At 48.9% G+C, this 19,270-nt stretch overlaps 1 long non-coding RNA gene across 2 annotated transcripts in view; it reads left to right on the top strand.

Moving 5' to 3' along the window:
- LOC147094290 (uncharacterized) overlaps positions 1 to 19,270 on the top strand; it is a 42,868-nt gene that overhangs the window by 3,512 nt on the left and 20,086 nt on the right. Inside the window, exon 3 of one of the 2 annotated variants that reach the window (XR_015074735.1) lies at positions 17,025 to 17,468. The exons of the other annotated variant lie outside the window; for it this stretch is intronic. This is a non-coding gene — a long non-coding RNA (uncharacterized LOC147094290). Of the gene's footprint in view, positions 1 to 17,024; positions 17,469 to 19,270 lie in introns of those variants that run through there. 2 annotated transcript variants of the gene reach the window in all.

Below are 19,270 nucleotides of genomic sequence, written 5' to 3'. Positions count from 1 at the left end.
ATTCCTTATCTCCACCCAAACTGTTTCACTATCCTGATCCTTTGACCCAATATCATTTCTGACTATTGCAGTGATTCCATCCTTGATTAACATAGCAACCCCACCTCCCTTTCCTTCCTGTCTGTCCTTCCTAATTGTCAAATACCCTTGTATGTTTAGTTCCCAGTCATGATTATCTTGAAGCCATGTTTCCGTAATGGCCACCAGATCATACCCATGTGTAGTTATTTGCACCGTCAACTCATCAATTTTGTTACGAATGCTGCATGCATTCAGATAAAGAACTTTCAAATATGTTTTCTGACAATTTATTCCTGCTTTTACTACTTTACCTTTATCATTATTCATTCTGTCCCTTCCTGACATGCTCTGGTTTTTAATTCCCCCACTGCTACCTTGCTCTATTGCCTTCTCCGCTGTCATTTTTATTTTTCGCTCTCTTGAAACCTCCCCCCCACTAATTAGTTTAAAGCCCTCTCTACAGCCCTAGTTATTCGATTCGCCAGGATTCTAGTCCCAGCACTGGCCAAGTGAAGTCCATCCCAACGGAACAGCTGTCTCCTGTCCCAGTACTGATGCCAGTGTCCCAGGAAGCAAAACCCATTTCTCCCACACCAGTCTTTGAGCCACGCATTTAACTCTCTAATTTTATTTACCCTAGCCAAATTTGCACGTGGCTCAGGTAGTAATCCAGAGATTATTACCCTTGTGGTTCTGCTTTTTAATTTGGCCCCTAGCTGCTCAAACTCCCTCAGCAGAACCTCCTTCCTTGTCCTATCTATGTCGTTGGTGCCAACATGGACCACGACAACTGGATCCTCCCCCCTCCCACTCCAAGTTTCTCTCTAGCCCAGAGGAGATGTCCTTAACCCTGGCACCGGGCAGGCAACACAGCCTTCGGGACTCTCGCTCTCGGCTGCAAAGAACTCTATCTATCCCCCTAACGATACTATCCCCTACCACTACAACATTTCTTTTAACTCCCCCCACTTGAATGGCCCCCGGCTCCACGGTGCTGTGGCCAGGTTGCTCATCCTCCCCGCAGTCCCTGTTCCCATCCTCACAGGGAGTAAGAGCCTCAAACCTGTTGGACAAGAGCAAGGGCTGCGGCTCCTCCAACACTACCTCCTGGATCCCCGTACCTGCCTCACTTCTAGTCCCTGGCCACGGACTACATCTGAATTAATTAATCTAATTGATGTGACTACCTCCTGATACACAGAGTCCAGGTAACTCTCCCCCTCCCTGATATGTCTCAGTGTTTGAAGCTCGGACTCCAGCTCTTCAACACGGAGCCGGAATTCCTCGAGCAGCCAACACTTACTGCAAATGTGATCACCGTGAGCATCAATGGTGTCCACCAGCTCCCACATATTGCAGCAGCAACACATCACCTGATCTCCCATTCTATGTAATTAATTACGTTTATTAATATTATTTTTAAATACCCTCTGCTCTGATTCTAGATGATGAATATCGCACCTTAGAAACTATAAATCAGAGTTTAAGCTTAAAAAAAAAGAGAAATACCGACCAACCAATCACTTACCCGCTTTCTGATGACGTCACACTTGGATTAATTTTTACCTCTCTCCTTCCCTCCGAGTTCGGAGACTGGTTGGCCTTACCTGGTCTCTGGGGCCTTTTATAGCCCCGCTCTGCCGCTCGAGATTCCCGCCGATGCTGTGAGGCCTTACCTGGTCTCTGGGGCCTTTTATAGCCCCGCTCTGCCGCTCGAGATTCCCGCCGACACTGTGAGGCCTCACCTGGTCTCTGGGGCCTTTTATAGCCCCGCTCTGCCGCTCGAGATTCCCGCCGACACTGTGAGGCCTTACCTGGTCTCTGGGGCCTTTTATAGCCCCGCTCTGCCGCTCGAGATTCCCGCCGACGCTGTGAGGCCTTACCTGGTTGTTAAAACCGGGTTTTCCTGGTATTCGTCTTGAGTTCCGTAGTACGAAGAATGATTTCAGGCTCGAGGGTTCGGAGAGTTAAAACAACATTTTATTACTTCCAACTGTTCGCAGTGGTCACACAGTATATTGAGGTCTTTTACAGTACATTCGTGTCCCGAGAGTCACACCGGGTTAGGCACGTGTTGCCAGCATTTACGTCCCCGGGAGGTGTCTGACTCTCTTGATGATCCACACGTCTTCTGGCTAAGAGCGAATACCGGTAGGGAAGCCCCTTTTATAGAGTGGGACAAGGGTCATTACATCACTTCCCTGGCAACAAGCGTTCTCCAATGGGGATCACTTAAGCCCTTTCAGTTTGGCCATGATCTGGTCTTCAGTCTGGTGGGCAAGTCCTGACTTGTCTCACTGCTGCATATGCCTTCCTGAAGTACCGGATCGTGATTGGGCACCGCACAATAGCTAGTCAGTCATCTTCTAGCTAGCAGTTAAGCCCTTTCAGTGACCTTTATTGCTCATTAACACTTGGCCGCAGGCTGGGGCAGGTGTCTCTCTTTTCTGCTAGCTTTGCACTTTGCAAAGCTGGGGCTGCTCTTTAATCTAATCTAGACTTTCCTTGTGCGAAGCCATTTTTGTAAGCCAATTCATCGTCCATTTTATTCACATTTCCACATGGTCTCTGGGGCCTTTTATAGCCCCGCTCTGCCGCTCGAGATTCCCGCTGACGCTGTGAGGCCTTACCTGGGTCTCTGGGGCCTTTTATAGCCCCGCTCTGCCGCTCAATTTCCCGCCGATGCTGTGAGGCTTTACCTGGTCTCTGGGGCCTTTTATAGCCCCGCTCTGCCGCTCGAGTTTCCCGCCGACGCTGTGATATACACTGGTCCTGGAGGTGGACTGGGGAGAAAGGTCAGAGAGAGTCCCATTGACTCAGATACACACTGGTCCTGGAGATGAACTGGGGAGAAAGGTCAGAGAGAGTCCCATTGACTCAGATACGCACTGGTCCTGGAGATGGACTGGGGAGAAAGGTCAGAGAGAGTCCCATTGACTCAGATACACACTGGTCCTGGAGATGGACCGGGGAGAAAGGTCAGAGAGAGTCCCATTGACTCAGATACACACTGGTCCTGGAGATGGACTGGGGAGAAAGGTCAGAGAGAGTCCCATTGACTCAGATACACACTGGTCCTGGAGATGGACTGGGGAGAAAGGTCAGAGAGAGTCCCATTGACTCAGATACACACTGGTCCTGGAGATGGACTGGGGAGAAAGGTCAGAGAGTCCCATTGACTCAGATACACACTGGTCCTGGAGATGGACTGGGGAGAAAGTTCAGAGAGGGTCCCATTGACTCAGATACACACTGGTCCTGGAGATAGACTGGGGAGAAAGGTCAGAGAGAGACCCATTGACTCAGATACACACTGGTCCTGGAGATGGACTGGGGAGAAAGGTCAGAGAGAGTCCCATTGACTCAGATACACACTGGTCCTGGAGATGGACTGGGGAGAAAGGTCAGAGAGAGTCCCATTGACTCAGATACACACTGGTCCTGGAGATGGACTGGGGAGAAAGTTCAGAGAGGGTCCCATTGACTCAGATACACACTGGTCCTGGAGATGGACTAGGGAGAAAGGTCAGAGAGAGACCCATTGACTCAGATACACACTGGTCCTGGAGATGGACTGGGGAGAAAGGTCAGAGAGTCCCATTGACTCAGATACACACTGGTCCTGGAGATGGACTGGGGAGAAAGGTCAGAGAGAGTCCCATTGACTCAGATACACACTGGTCCTGGAGATGGACTGGGGAGGAAGGTCAGAGAGAGTCCCATTGACTCAGATACACACTGGTCCTGGAGATGGACTGGGGAGAAAGGTCAGAGAGTCCCATTGACTCAGATACACACTGGTCCTGGAGATGGACTGGAGAGAAAGGTCAGAGAGAGTCCCATTGACTCAGATACACACTGGTCCTGGAGATGGACTGGGGAGAAAGGTCAGAGAGAGTCCCATTGACTCAGATACACACTGGTCCTGGAGATGGACTGGGGAGAAAGGTCAGAGATTTCCATTGACTCAGATACACACTGGTCCTGGTGATGGACTGGGGAGAAAGGTCAGAGAGAGTCCCATTGACTCAGATACACACTGGTCCTGGAGATGGACTGGGGAGGAAGGTCAGAGAGAGTCCCATTGACTCAGATACACACTGGTCCTGGAGATGGACTGGGGAGAAAGGTCAGAGAGAGTCCCATTGACTCAGATACTGGGATAGTCAGAGTCTGAAAGGCTTAGAGGGTGCAGTATTCTTAAAGTGCATCCAGGGAGCTTTTTGAGCCAGCATGTAGAAAGTCCTACAAGAGAGGGGGCGGTACTGGATCTAATTCTAGGGAATGTGGCCGGCCAAGTGGCAGAAGTGTTAGTAGGTGAGCACTTTGGTGACAGTGACCATAATTCAGTGAGATTTAAGGTAGTCATGGAAAAGGACAGAGATGGACCGGAAATAAAGGTTCTAAATTGGGGGAAGGCCGATTTTAATAGGATAAGGCAGGATCTGGCCAAAGTGGACTGGGATCAGCTACTTGTAGGAAAATCCGCATCGGAGCAATGGGAGTCTTTCAGAAGGGAAATTGAGATCGTACAATGGCAACATGTTCCCGTAAAGGTCAAGGGTGGGCCCAAAAACCCCAGGGAACCTTGGATGTCAAGGGATATACGAGAATGGATTCGGAAAAAAAGGAGGGCTTTTGGCAGATACAAAAGGCTAAAGACAGAGGAAGCCCTAGAGGAGTATAAAAAGTGCAGGGGGATACTTAAAAAAGAAATTAGGAGAGCGAGGAGGGGCCATGAAATAACACTGGCGAGCAAAATCAAGGAAAATCCTAAGGTGTTTTATAAGTATATTAAGGGTAAGAGGATAACTAGGGAAAGAGTAGGGCCCATTAGGGACCAAAGTGGCAATCTGTGTGTGGAGCCGGAAGATGTAGGTGGGGTTCTAAATGAATTTTTTGCATCTGTTTTCACTATGGAGAAGGACGATGTAAACATAGATATAGGGCAGGGGGACTGTGATATACTCGAACATATTAGCATCGAGAAGGAGGAGGTATTGGCGGTTTTAGCAGGCTTAAAAGTGGATAAATCCCCAGGCCCGGACGAGATGTATCTCAGGCTGCTGTGTGAGGCAAAAGAGGAGATTGCAGGGGCTCTAACACAAATTTTCAGAACCTCTCTGGCCACAGGGGATGTGCCGGAGGACTGGAGAACAGCTAATGTAGTACCATTATTCAAGAAGGGTAGTAGGAATAAACCAGGGAACTACAGGCCAGTGAGCCTAACATCAGTGGTAGGGAAATTATTGGAAAAAATTCTGAGGGACAAAACGAGTCTCCACTTGGAGAGGCAAGGATTAATCAGGGATAGTCAGCATAGCTTTGTCAAGGGAAGATCATGTCTGACTAATTTGATTGAATTTTTTGAAGGGGTGACTAGGTGTGTGGATGAGGGTAGTGCAGTGGATGTGGTATACATGGATTTCAGTAAGGCTTTCGATAAAGTCCCGCATAGGAGACTGGTCAAGAAGGTAAGAGCCCATGGAATCCAGGGTGCCTTGGCACATTGGATACAAAACTGGCTGAGTGGCAGAAGGCAGAGGGTGATGGTCGAAGGTTGTTTTTGTGACTGGAAGCCTGTGTCCAGTGGGGTACCGCAGGGATCGGTGCTGGGTCCCTTGCTGTTTGTGGTCTACATTAATCATTTAGATGTGAATGTAAAAGGTATGATCAGTAAGTTCGCAGATGACACGAAAATTGGTGGGGTGGTAAATAGCGAGGAGGGTAGCCTCAGTCTGCAGGACGATATAAATGGGTTGGTCAGATGGGCGGAACAGTGGCAAATGGAATTTAACCCTGAAAAGTGTGAGGTGATGCACTTTGGAGGGACTAACAAGGTAAGGGAATACACAATGAATGGTAAGCTCCTAGGTAAGACGGAGGGTCAGAGGGTCAAGGATATCACTGAACGGCTGCAGGGCATTCTGAAGGGGGAGGGTGAACAGGCAGAGGTCGTGGTTCACATTGGGACCAATGACATGGGTAGGAAGAGGGATGAGGTCCTGCAGCAAGAATTTAGGGAGCTAGGTAGCAGATTAAAGAGCAGGACCTCAAAGGTTGTAATCTCTGGATTACTCCTGGTGCCACGTGCTAGTGAGTATAGGAATAGGAGGATAGAGCAGATGAATGCGTGGCTAAAGAGTTGGTGCAAGAGGGAGGGCTTTAGTTTCCTGGATCACTGGCTCTGTTTCTGGGGAAGGTGGGACTTGTACAAGTCAGACGGGTTGCACCTGAACCAGAGCGGGACAAATATCCTTGCGGGGAGGTTTGCTAGCACTGTTGTGGGGGGTTTAAACTAACCTGGCAGGGGGATGGGATACAGAGTGGAGCTACAATAGGGGGTGATGTACAGCCAAATATAGAGGAAAAAACAAGTCAACTTGGAAGGAAGGGCAAATATGTAACGGCACAAGGGAGTAGGGCAAGGCTGGATGGCATTTATTTTAATGCAAGGAGTCTTGTGAATAAGGTGGATGAACTGAAGGTGTTGATTAACACATGGGAGTATGATATTGTTGCTATCACGGAGACATGGTTGAGGGAGGGGCAAGACTGGCAGCTCAATATTCCGGGGTATAGAATCTTCAGGCGAGACAGAGGGGGTGGTAAAAGAGGAGGGGGTGTCGCAATATTAATTAAGGAGTCAATTACTGCTATAAGGAGGGATGATATATTAGCAGGTTCCTCTAATGAGGCCATATGGGTGGAACTTAAAAACAAAAAGGGGGCAAGCACTTTGCTGGGAGTGTACTATAGGCCCCCAAACAGTCAGGGGGAAATAGAGGAACAGATATGTAGGCAAATCTCACAGAAATGTGCAAATAATAGGGTAATAATAGTGGGGGATTTCAACTTCCCCAATATTAACTGGGATAGTCAGAGTGTGAAAGGCTTAGAGGGTGCAGAATTCTTAAAGTGCATCCAAGAGAGCTTTTTGAGCCAGCATGTAGAAAGTCCGATAGCAAAATACTGCAGATGTTGGAAATCCGAAATAACAACAGAAAATGCTGGAAAAACTCAGCAGGTCAGGCAACATCCGTGGAGAGAAATTTGAGTTGACGTTTCAGGTTGGACCCTTCTTCAAAACTGGAAAGAAAAGAAACTAGATCGAAGGCAGGGCTGCGATCGGACAAAAGAATAAAAGAAACAAAAGAAGTAAAAGAGATTAGAAGCTAGATGAGATGGTAATAGGCTGGGATTAGGTGTAAAGTGTACTGGCAGGGCAAAAGATAGCTGCCAGGTGTGAGAGAGAAACAAAAGGAAAGGGGGTGGGGGGGAAAGGAGTGGAACAATTACAAGAGAAAATGAAATGGGGGCCGAGCTTATGATCTGAAATTGTTGAACTCGATATTGAGTCCGGAAGGCTGCAGACTGCCTAATCGGAAGATGAGGTGCTGTTCCTCTACATTGGGGAGACCAAACGCAGATTGGGTGACCGCTTTGCGGAACACCTCCGTTCAGTCCGTAAGGGTGACCCCGGGCTTCCGGTCGCCTGTCATTTTAATTCACCGCTCCATTCCCACTCGGACCTCACCGTCCTTGGCCTCTTGTATTGTTCCACGGAAGCTCAACGTAAACTCGAGGAACAGCATTTCATCTTCCGATTAGGCAGTCTGCAGCCTTCCGGACTCAATATCGAGTTCAACAATTTCAGATCATAAGCTCGGCCCCCATTTCATTTTCTCTTGTAATTGTTGCACTCCTTTCCCCCCCACCCCCTTTCCTTTTGTTTCTCTCTCACACCTGGCAGCTATCTTTTGCCCTGCCAGTACACTTTACACCTAATCCCAGCCTATTACCATCTCATCTAGCTTCTAATCTCTTTTACTTCTTTTGTTTCTTTTATTCTTTTGTCCGATCGCAGCCCTGCCTTCGATCTAGTTTCTTTTCTTTCCAGTTTTGAAGAAGGGTCCAACCCGAAACGTCAACTCAAATTTCTCTCCACGGATGTTGCCTGACCTGCTGAGTTTTTCCAGCATTTTCTGTTGTTATGTAGAAAGTCCTACAAGAGAGGGGGCAGTACTGGACCTAATTCTAGGGAATGTGGCCGGCCAAGTGGAAGAAGTGTTAGTAGGAGAGCACTTTGGTGACAGTGACCATAATTCGGTGAGATTTAAGGTAGTCATGGAAAAGGACAGAGATGGACCGGAAATAAAGGTTCTAAATTGGGGGAAGGCCGATTTTAATAGGATAAGGCAGGATCTGGCCAAAGTGGACTGGGATCAGCTACTTGTAGGAAAATCCGCATCGAAGCAATGGGAGTCTTTCAGAAGGGAAATTGAGATCGTACAATGGCAACATGTTCCTGTAAAGGTCAAGGGTGGGTCCAAAAACCCCAGGGAACCTTGGATGTCAGGGGATATACGGGAATGGATTAGGAAAAAAAGGAGGGCTTTTGGCAGAGACAAAGGACTAAAGACAGAGGAAGCCCTAGAGGAGTATAAAAAGTGCAGGGGGATACTTAAAAAAGAAATTAGGAGAGCGAGGAGGGGCCATGAAATAACACTGGCGAGCAAAATCAAGGAAAATCCTAAGGTGTTTTATGTATATTAAGGGTAAGAGGATAACTAGGGAAAGAGTAGGGCCCATTAGGGACCAAAGTGGCAATCTGTGTGTGGAGCCGGAAGATGTAGGTGGGGTTCTAAATGAATTTTTTGCATCTGTTTTCACTATGGAGAAGGACGATGTAAACATAGAAATAGGGCAGGGGGACTGTGATATACTCGAACATATTAGCATCGAGAGGGAGGAGGTATTGGCGGTTCTAGCAGGCTTAAAAGTGGATAAATCCCCAGGCCCGGATGAGATGTATCCCAGGCTGCTGTGTGAGGCAAAAGAGGAGATTGCAGGGGCTCTAACACAAATTTTCAGAACCTCTCTGGCCATAGGGGATGTGCCAGAGGACTGGAGAACAGCTAATCTAGTACCATTATTCAAGAAGGGTAGTAGGGATAAACCAGTGAACTACAGGCCAGTGAGCCTAACATCAGTGGTAGGGAAATTATTGGAAAAAATTCTGAGGGACAAAATTAGTCTCCACTTGGAGAGGCAAGAATTAATCAGGGATAGTCAGCATGGCTTTGTCAATGGAAGATCATGTCTGACTAATTTGATTGAATTTTTTTGAGGGGGTGACTAGGTGTGTGGATGAGGGTAGTGCAGTGGATGTGGCTTAGTGGCAGAAGGCAGAGGGTGATGGTCGAAGGTTGTTTTTGTGACTGGAAGCCTGTGTCCAGTGGGGTACCGCAGGGATCGGTGCTGGGTCCTGTAGTGTATGTACCCGTCTACCTTTAAGAGAACTATTGTATGTAACCGTTCACCTTTAAGAGAACTACTTTAGGTGTGGCACTACTTGTTTGGCTTCTGTATACTGTAATACCGACAGTGACCACACCGGGTGGTTGGAGTCTGGAACTCACTGCCTGAAAGGGTTGTGGAGGCAGAAACCCTCACAACATTTAAGAAGCATTTGGATGTGCACTTGAAATGCCATAGCATACAAGGCTACGGGCCAAATGCTGGAATATGGGATTAGATTAGACAGGGCTTGATGGCCGGCGCGGACACGATGGGCCGAAGGGCCTCTATCCGTGCTGTATTACTCTATGACTCTATAAGTGCTGTGGCAGGTTTTATTGGGCAGATTCGCCCTGACCTTCGAATAGTAAAGTCCTGTTGTATGTTACTCCTGAAGTCTGTGTCGTAATTAACTGCACAAACCACAGACTTTACAGTGGCGACGAGTCCGATCGTACCCTGCGGCAACAATACTTCCAAAGCAACTAAAGAGCGTCGAAAAGAGGCAACCGCCCTCGTCGTTCTGCTGGGAGAAAACCTCGAGGCTGCAGCAATAGAAAGGAGGAAGACTTTAGCGACAAAAACTTCCATCAGCAACAGGCACTGACTGTCCCTTCTGCCACGGTGCGGAGTGAGCCGATCAGCAAGAAGCAAGGCGGCCACGGTGACTGTGAGTAAGGGAAAGTGAAAAGAATAGCCGGAGGATAAGGGCTGTGCACTCGACCACGGTCGAGGGGGGAAGGAGCCGGACAATAAAAAAAAAGTCGGGTCCAACGGCGTCGTGAGACAGCTAGTCCGCGACCGGCGGGGAAAAGCCGGGCAGTGACCGAAGCCACGAAGCGCTGCGACCGGGAGCGTAGGCGCGGGAAGAGAGAAACTCAGCCGCAGCCGGGGAGGGAAGCACCGGACTGCGAGAGGGCTGGGAGGCGCGATTGGGAGCCGAGCAAGCGGGAGAGGCAGAGCCGACCAAGAGAGACAGCGCGAGAGCCAGTCCAGCGGCTGAACTGTCCTCCGTCAACGGGGTGTACCCAGCGCCGGTAGAGCCGAGCGAGCGGGAGAGAGACAGAGCCGAGCAAGGGGAACTGTGCGAGAGCCAGCCCAGCGGCTGAACCTGTTCGCCGTCAACGGGGTACCCAGAGCCGGTTGCCCTGCCAGGAAAAAAAAAAGGGGAAAGCCTTGAAGCCGACGCGCAGGCTGTGAACCTGAAAGCCAGCGGCTGTCGCCCGTGGGGAAAGTGTACCCCTCCCGCCAGGGAAGAAACGCGGGAAGCCGCCATTAGGTGGGGAAGAAGACAGAAGCGGGAAACCGCCATTGAAGTGGGCGGGGAGAGGAAATAAGAGCGGGAAACCGCCATCTTAGGAAAAAAAAAATAATAATTTAAAGAAATACTTGTATTGTTCCCAAGGAGAGGAAGATGCCTAAGCGTGGTAACATCAACGATTTTAATTCTGAGATAGAAGACTGGGCCACGTACGTGGAACGCATTGAGATACATTGTAAGGCTAATAAAATAGCAAATGATGAAAAAGCTTTAACCTTACTTAACACAATGGGTGCGAACACATTCGGGTTATTGAAGCATCTTCTATCACCAGCTAAACCGGCGGATCAGTCTTTCACGAATATTGTTGCTGTCCTGAAGGATCATTTTAACCCCGAACCACTGATGTTAGTGGAACGATCAAAATTTTATGCGAGAACGCAACGGAAAGAGGAAAGCAACGCGGAGTACCTGATTGAACTGCGCAGGCTAGCGAAAGACTGTCAGTTTAGGGACAACCTGGAAGAGGCACTGAGAGACAAATTCGTGTGCGGAATGTTGAAGGAAGAAACACAAAAATGACTGCTCGAAGAGAACGATCTTACACTTGATAAGGCTGTCCTTATTGCAGCATCGAACGAAGCCGCAGTGAAAGGAACTGCGGAAATGCAGCTAAAGGCAGCGGCACTCAGGGTGCAACAAATTACTTCGGGTACAACGAAATGCTATCGTTGTGGGAAGACAACACACGACCAGAACCAATGCTGGTTTAAAAACCAAGAATGTAGGAAATGTGGCAAGCTCGGTCACATAGCTAAGGTATGCCGGTCAGGAAAGAAGACCAACAATAATGAGTCACCACAAAAGTGGTACAGAAAGGTACAGGAGGTGACTAGGAAGAGTCCGGAGGAACAGAAGTCGGACTCACACTCCAACTGCAAAGGACTGGATAGTCTGAGAATTCACAATGTGAGTAACGAAGCTGACCGACAAACTATCTGGATCACACTACAGATTACAAAAGTCCAAGTGAAAATGGAAGTGGACACCGGATCGGCGCTGACGGTCATGAATAAGCATGACTATAAAAAGTTATTCAAGCATATTCCCCTACGGGATACGGAACTAGTACTGCAGATATACACGGGGCACAAATTATTCCCCATCGGAAAGATAGAAGTCAAGGTGAGATACAAGGACAAAGAGCACCAAAGGATGGACCTGTATGTGTTGCCTGAGGGAGGTCCACCACTTCTGAGACGGGAGTGGATCCGGAAAATAAAGATAGACTGGCATTCACTAAACACCATGACGGTGGATTCCGGAAAGGAAGAGGTCAAACCTGAACGGTTGTCCAGAATATTGGACGAAGCTAAAGAGGTATTCCAGCAAGGACTGGGAACACTGCGAGGAATTAAAGCAAAGGTTAAGATTGCAGAACATGCAAGCCCAAAATTTTTCAAAGCCAGATCGGTCCCTTACACCATACGACCAGCTGTGGAGGCAGAACTGGAAGAACTTGAACGATCAGGGGTACTGTCAAAAGTGGACTGGAGTGAGTGGGCCACGCCCATTGTTCCCGTCATGAAGTCTTCAAGTAATAAGCCAGGGGGACCAGGGAAGGTCCGCATCTGCGGAGACTTCAAGATCACAGTGAATCCGGTGCTGCACACGGTACAATACCCGCTTCCGCGGATTGAAGATATCTTTGCTTCGTTTGCTGGAGGGAAACACTTCACCAAGATAGACCTGGCTCAGGCATACTTACAAATGGAAGTCGAGGAAGAGTCACGCCAGTACCTCACCATCAACACACACAGAGGCTTGTATCGTTATAATAGACTGGTTTTTGGGGTAGCTTCGGCTCCAGCAATTTGGCAGAGGGCCATGGAGCAGGTATTACAAGGAATTCCAAGCACGCAGTGCTACTTAGACGATATCCTGATTACGGGAGAAGACGAGGAAGAACACCTCACAAATTTGAAACTGGTGCTCACCAGGTTGAAGGAATATGGCCTTCGAGTCAATCGCAAGAAGTGTGAGTTTTTCCAAAAACGGATCTCGTACTGCGGCCATGTCATTGACCGAGAGGGGCTGCACAAGTCACCTGACAAGATAGAAGCTGTCGTGAAGGCCCCCGCTCCAGAAAACGTATCACAGTTAAGATCATTCTTGGGGTTGATTAATTATTATCACAAGTTTCTGCCAAATCTATCCACGGTGCTGCATCCGCTGAATGCTCTGTTGCGGAAAGAAATACCATGGAAGTGGAGTGAGGAATGTAAAAAGGCTTTTCGCAGAAGCAAGGAGTTGATTACCTCTGAAGAAGTGTTGGCTCATTTCAATCCAACGTTACCCCTTCGTCTAGCTTGTGATGCTTCCCCTTATGGAATTGGAGCAGTACTTTCACACAAGTTACCAAATGGCTCGGAAAGGCCAGTGGCATTCGCGTCCCGATCATTGACCTCCGCGGAGCGAAATTATGCTCAAATAGATAGGGAGGCCCTCAGCCTTGTGTGGGGCGTGAAGAAATTCAATCATTACCTGCAAGGTAAGAAGTTCACATTACTGACAGACCACCAGCCGTTGGTGTCCATATTCAACCCAAACAAGGCCATTTCCACCATGACAGCACAAAGGTTACAAAGGTGGTCCGTGTTACTTGGGGCACACCAATATGACATCGAATACAAAAGGTCCAAACAGCATGGAAATGCTGATGGGTTATCGCGCTTGCCATTGCCGATAGTAGAAGAAGCGACTACATTGGACCCGGTAGAGATGTTCCACTCATCCATAGTGGAGTGTCTACCAATAACAAATTCGATGATCGAAAATGAAACAAGAAATGACCCGACTCTTTCACGAGTCTATGATTTAACGGTGGAGGGATGGCCAGCACAGGGCGAATCAACGCTGCAAGCATTTTCACAGAGGAAAGAACAGCTGTCAGTGTGTCGAGGAACCCTGATGTGTGGATCTAGAGTGGTGATTCCACCCAAACTTCAAAAGAAGGTGTTAAAGGAGCTGCACGAGGGACATCTGGGTGGAGTGAAGATGAAGAACCTAGCAAGAGCGTTTGTATGGTGGCCAGGCATTGATGGAGACATCGAAGAAATCACTAAGAACTGCCTAGGATGTCAGAAGGTTCAGAACGCGCCACCACAGGCTCCTCTGCATCCATGGGAGTGGCCCTCATCTCCTTGGCAAAGGGTACACATCGACTTTGCTGGTCCATTTATGGACTCAATGTTCCTAATAGCGGTGGATGCACACTCCAAGTGGCCGGAGGTAATAAAGATGACCACCACCACCACAGAAAAAACCATCACAGTGTTAAGGACTATGTTTGCTAGGAATGGCCTGCCGGAACAGATCTGTTCTGATAATGGACCGCAATTTGTGTCCGAAGAATTCAAGAAATTCTTAAAGAGCAATGGGGTTAAGCACTACACGTCAGCCCCATACCATCCCGCCTCCAATGGATTGGCTGAAAGGTTTGTCCAGACCTTCAAGAAGGCCATAAAGGCCATGGGTAATGAAGACATTAACTTACAACATAAGGTGGATAGCTTCTTGTTGGCGTACAGGAATGCAACACATGCGGTCACAAATCAAACTCCCGCCATGATGTTTTTTAATAGACGACTAAGATGCCGGCTGGATTTGCTCAAGCCAAACGTCAGAAGGGACGTAGAGAACCGGCAATTCCAGGGCATGAATGAAAGGGCCACTAGATCTTTTCAGATAGGTCAACAAGTTTTGGCCCGGGACTACCGTACCGAGAAATGGCAGCCTGGAACTATTGGAAAAAGGCTAGGCCCGTTGATGTATACGGTGGACCTTGGGGACAGTATAATAAGGCGCCATGTTGACCAGATCATAGGGTCAGCCACAAATGGCCAGCCTACTTCACCACCTTACCCGGTTACTGTTGAAACAGAGATACCCAGAACACCTACCTCCGATCTGGTAATACTGGATTCAGAGGAACCTGACACTGTCTTTCAAGCCGAATCGACTTTGCCAGAAGCACCTACTACCCCGCCGGGAATGACGACACCACTGAGGCGTTATCCGGACAGAGTCCGGAAACCTCCAGAGAGACTGAATCTGTGAACTGTCTTGCATAAAGTTGTATATATGTTATAATGTATGTTTAATGGGAAATCAGTATGTTGTAAGCTAAAAAGGGAGGATTGTAGTGTATGTACCCGTCTACCTTTAAGAGAACTATTGTATGTAACCGTTCACCTTTAAGAGAACTACTTTAGGTGTGGCACTACTTGTTTGGCTTCTGTATACTGTAATACCGACAGTGACCACACCGGTGCTGTGGCAGGTTTTATTGGGCAGATTCGCCCTGACCTTCGAATAGTAAAGTCCTGTTGTATGTTACTCCTGAAGTCTGTGTCGTAATTAACTGCACAAACCACAGACTTTACAGGTCCCTTGCTGTTTGTGGTCTACATTAATGATTTGGATGTGAATGTAAAAGGCATGATAAGTAAGTTTGCAGATGACACGAAAATTGGTGGGGTGGTAAACCACTGTTTGTATTCCACTGTGTACATGCCTGTACATGCCTCGGCTGACTCCTCCCACAAATCCTGGTGTAAAGGTGACTGCTCCGCAGCCCCTTTGTATTCTGGACCGGTCGACCACTCGAGGCACACCTTCATTCTCTTGTTAATAAAAGCCTGTTAATTACTCGCTTAATCTCAGTCTTTTGAGTTATTGATAGCGCATCAGGTGCTAAATAGCGAGGAGGGTAGTCTCAGTCTGCAGGACGATATAGATGGGTTGGTCAGATGGGCGGAACAGTGGCAAATGGAATTTAACCCGGAAAAGTGCGAGGTGATGCACTTTGGAGGGACTAACAAGGCAAGGGAATACACAATGAATGTTAAGACCCTAGGTAAGGCGGAGGGTCAGAGGGACCTTGGTGTGCATGTACATAGATCCCTGAAGGCAGCAGAACAGGTGGATAAGGTGGTTAAAAAGGCATATGGGATACTTGCCTTCATTAGCCGAGGCATAGAATATAAGAGCAGGGAGGTTATGATGGAGCTGTATAAAACGCTAGTTAGGCCACAGCTGGAATACTGTGTGCAGTTCTGGTCGCCACACTATAGGAAGGATGTGATTGCTTTGGAGAGGGTGCAGAGGAGATTCACCAGGATGTTACCTGGGCTGGAGCGCTTCAGCTATGAAGAGAGACTGGACAGGCTGGGTTTGTTTTCCTTGGAGCAGAGAAGGCTGAGGGGGGACCTGATTGAGGTGTACAAAATTATGAGGGGCATAGATAGGGTAGATAGAAAGGAGCTTTTTCCCTTAGTAGAGGGGTCAATAACAAGGGGGCATAGATTCAAGGTAAGGGGCAGGAGGTTTAGAGGGGATTTGAGGAAGAAATTTTTCACCCAGAGGGTGGTTGGAATCTGGAACTCACTGTCTGAAAGGATGGTAGAGGCAGAAACCCTCGCAACATTCAAGAAGCATTTGGATGAGCACTTGAAATGCCAGAGCATACAAGGCTACGGACCAAATGCTGGAAAATGGGATTAGGTTAGACAGGGCTTGATGGCCGGCACCGACGCGATGGGCCGAAGGGCCTCTTTCCGTGCTGTATAACTCTATGACTCTATGACTACAGTTCATTCTATGACACCCACAAGTCGTGTACTCAAACGGATCAAGCTTGGGGTTTGATGTGGTAGAAGGCGAACGAGATGAGAATGGAAATAATCTCGAGTAAGAAAAGGCCCAAAAATTAAACAGTCTGGAACAGAACATCAATTCGTCTTCTCTTATCATGGAGAAATCAAATATTTGACACTTTGTGTTTGAAACAAAGCTTATTTATTCACTGAAATAACAACAGAAAATGCTGGAAATACTCAGCAGGCCAGGCAGGATCTGTGGAGAGAGAAACAGAGTTAACGTTTCAGGTCTGGGACCCTTCATCAGAACTGGAAAAAGCTGGAGATGTAACAGATATTACGAAGGTAAGAGGCAGGAAAGTTATCCTGGGTGGATCTGAAACACGAAGGGTGGAAGTTCAGTTGGAATCCACGTGGAATAAGTTGGAACCGGAGACAGTTGCTGAGGAAAGAGATGTGGCTGTGAAACCGAGTCTTGGAAAATGTTGCAAATGGGGATGGCAAAATCATACAGCATGAAAAATGGGAGTAAGGGTTAAAGTCTGAAATTGTTGAACTCAATGTTGAGTCCAGAAGGCTGTAAAGTGCCTAATCGAAAGATGAGGTGCTGTTCCTCGAGCTTTATTTATTCACTATTTAAACAGAATATTAATCTCCAGCGCAGATACAGGGGTTATTAAGATCAGCAGAAACAAACCATGACTACTAGAATGAACATGGTTCAGTCCTCAATCTGATCACAGTAAATCATGTTCCATTCACTAATCTGGTCTTTTACCCAGCATTCCCTGCAGTGGACCACGTGCCGCCCCCAGACTACAAGAGCCCAGCGCGCAGGCGCGGGGGGGGCTGGTATATTGAGCATGCGCAGTGCGTTACTGGAGATGGAGAGGAGCTGAAGCCGGGAGGGCGATGGTGCAGCGGGTAAGAATCGCGACGGAGGGAGTAATGGACCGGTAGGTGGGTGGGGAGGCTTCATAAACAACTCGTGCAGGAGGCAAGCCCCCGAATAATAACCTGAAGATCCCGTGTTTGCAGTTGCGGGGATTTCTTCCCCTTACAGGCCCAGGTTAACGGCAGCCATCTTTGTAAAGGAGGACGGAAAGTTTCAGTGCGACGTCACCCTGTGCCTGAGACAAAGAGCCATCTTTGTAAAGGAGAGTGGAAAGTTCCAGTGCGACGTCACCCTGTGCCTGAGACAAAGAGCCATCTTTGTAAAGGAGAGCGGAAAGTTCCAGTGCGACGTCACCCTGTGCCTGAGACAATAAGCCATCTTTGTAAAGGAGGGCGGAAAGTTTCAGTGCGACGTCACCCTGTGCCTGAGACAATAAGCCATCTTTGTAAAGGAGGGCGGAAAGTTTCAGTGCGACGTCACCCTGTGCCTGAGACAAAGAGCCATCTTTGTAAAGGAGAGCGGAAAGTTTCAGTGCGACGTCACCCTGTGCCTGAGCCAAAGAGCCTTGTGTCCAATGCGGGGAATAAAGGCCCACAGCCTCCCCTGGCCCCGGGCCCTGAACAAGGGACTGGAGAAACTCGCTGCCCTGCGGATCAGACAATCAGCCGGCGCTAGTCCCGCCCCTCGGACTCCCCGATTGGTTGGAGGACACGCCGCCGGCTCGCTCCTCCAGCCCCGCCCCGCTCGCTCCCTATTGGTGGGAAGCTGCCGTCAATCAGGCCGCGGGCCCGGGTGACGTGTCCCCGAGGAGATCACGTGCACCGTCCAAGTGCCGCCGCTCGGTCCGGGGCCTCGCAGACTCTCAGGTTTTTCTATTTCTCTCGATTCTCTCCCGATCCACCCCGCGCCATTCTCCACCCAATCGGAGGCGGAGAAAACTCACTTCGCGTCACCGATCGCGACTCTGGAACCGACACCAAGGCCTTTCCCCGGAATGGCCCCGCGCCGACTCCGTCCGGCAGGATCCGAGTGCGCAGGTGCAGCTCCGAGTGGGGGACGGGGGTTGGTCTCCTCTGGGCATGCGCGGTTGTTACCCTTGGTGACCGGGAGGGGTCGCTGTGCCGGACTCGGCCCAAACCGCTGCTCCCTGTGCGCATGCGCGGACTCTCGGCTATCAATCCAGCAACCGCCAGAAGAGGTCGCTGGTGAGACCAGTGAAGGAAGAAAGACTTGCATTTATATAGCGCCTTTCACCACCACTGGACGTCCCAAAGTACTTTACAGCTAATGAAGTACTTTTGCAGTGTAGTCACTGTTGTAATGTAGGAAATGTGGCAGTAAATTAGCGCAGAGCAAGATCCCACAAACAGCAATGTGATAATGACCAGATAATCTATCTTTTTTTATGTTGATTGAGGGATAAACATTGGCTCGGACACTGGGGATAATTCCCCTGCTCTTTCCCACATTACAACAGTGACTACTTCATTGTAGTACTTCATTGGCTGTAAAGCACTTTAGGATATCTGGTGCCACTATATAAATGCAAGTCTTTCTTTCCTGAAATAATGCCATGGGATCTTTTACATCCACCTGAGAGAGCAAACAGGGCCTCAATTTAACATCTCATCCGAAAGACGGCATCTCCGACAGTGCCGCACTCCCTCAGCACTGCACTGGAGTGTCAGCCTGGATTTTTGTGCTCAAGTCTCTGGAGTGGGACTATGAACCCACAACTTTCTGACTCAGAGGCGCGAGTGCTACCCACTGAGCCACTGGCTGACACTAAAGAGCAAGCAGTTCTGACGAAAGGTCATCGACCTGAAACGTTAACTCTGTTTCTCTCTCCACAGATGCTGCCTGACCTGCTGAGTATTTCCAGCATTTTCTGTTTTTATTAAAGAAATGAGGGAGTGATTGCTGACGGGAAGAATGTTGGGTCGTCCTGCGCATACGCACCTCCCTGTGGCTGAGGCGAAACACCGACTCGCCCCCACCTGAGCCGCTCACGCGTACCAGATGTTGCGGCTCCGCATGCACGCCCGATGTTCCAACCGCGGGGTTTTGTGTGCTGAGCATGCGTGTTGCGGACCGATCGGGACGGGCGATTGTAGAGCAGGAAGGAGAGCGCGG

The sequence above is a fragment of the Somniosus microcephalus genome, unplaced genomic scaffold (assembly GCF_052327205.1).
Source record: "Somniosus microcephalus isolate GS21.2 unplaced genomic scaffold, FLI_Smic_1.0 unresolved_chr1, whole genome shotgun sequence".
NCBI lineage: Eukaryota > Metazoa > Chordata > Chondrichthyes > Squaliformes > Somniosidae > Somniosus > Somniosus microcephalus.
Note: the sequence above shows the minus strand (reverse complement) of the source record. Positions and strands in the feature narration are given on the sequence as shown.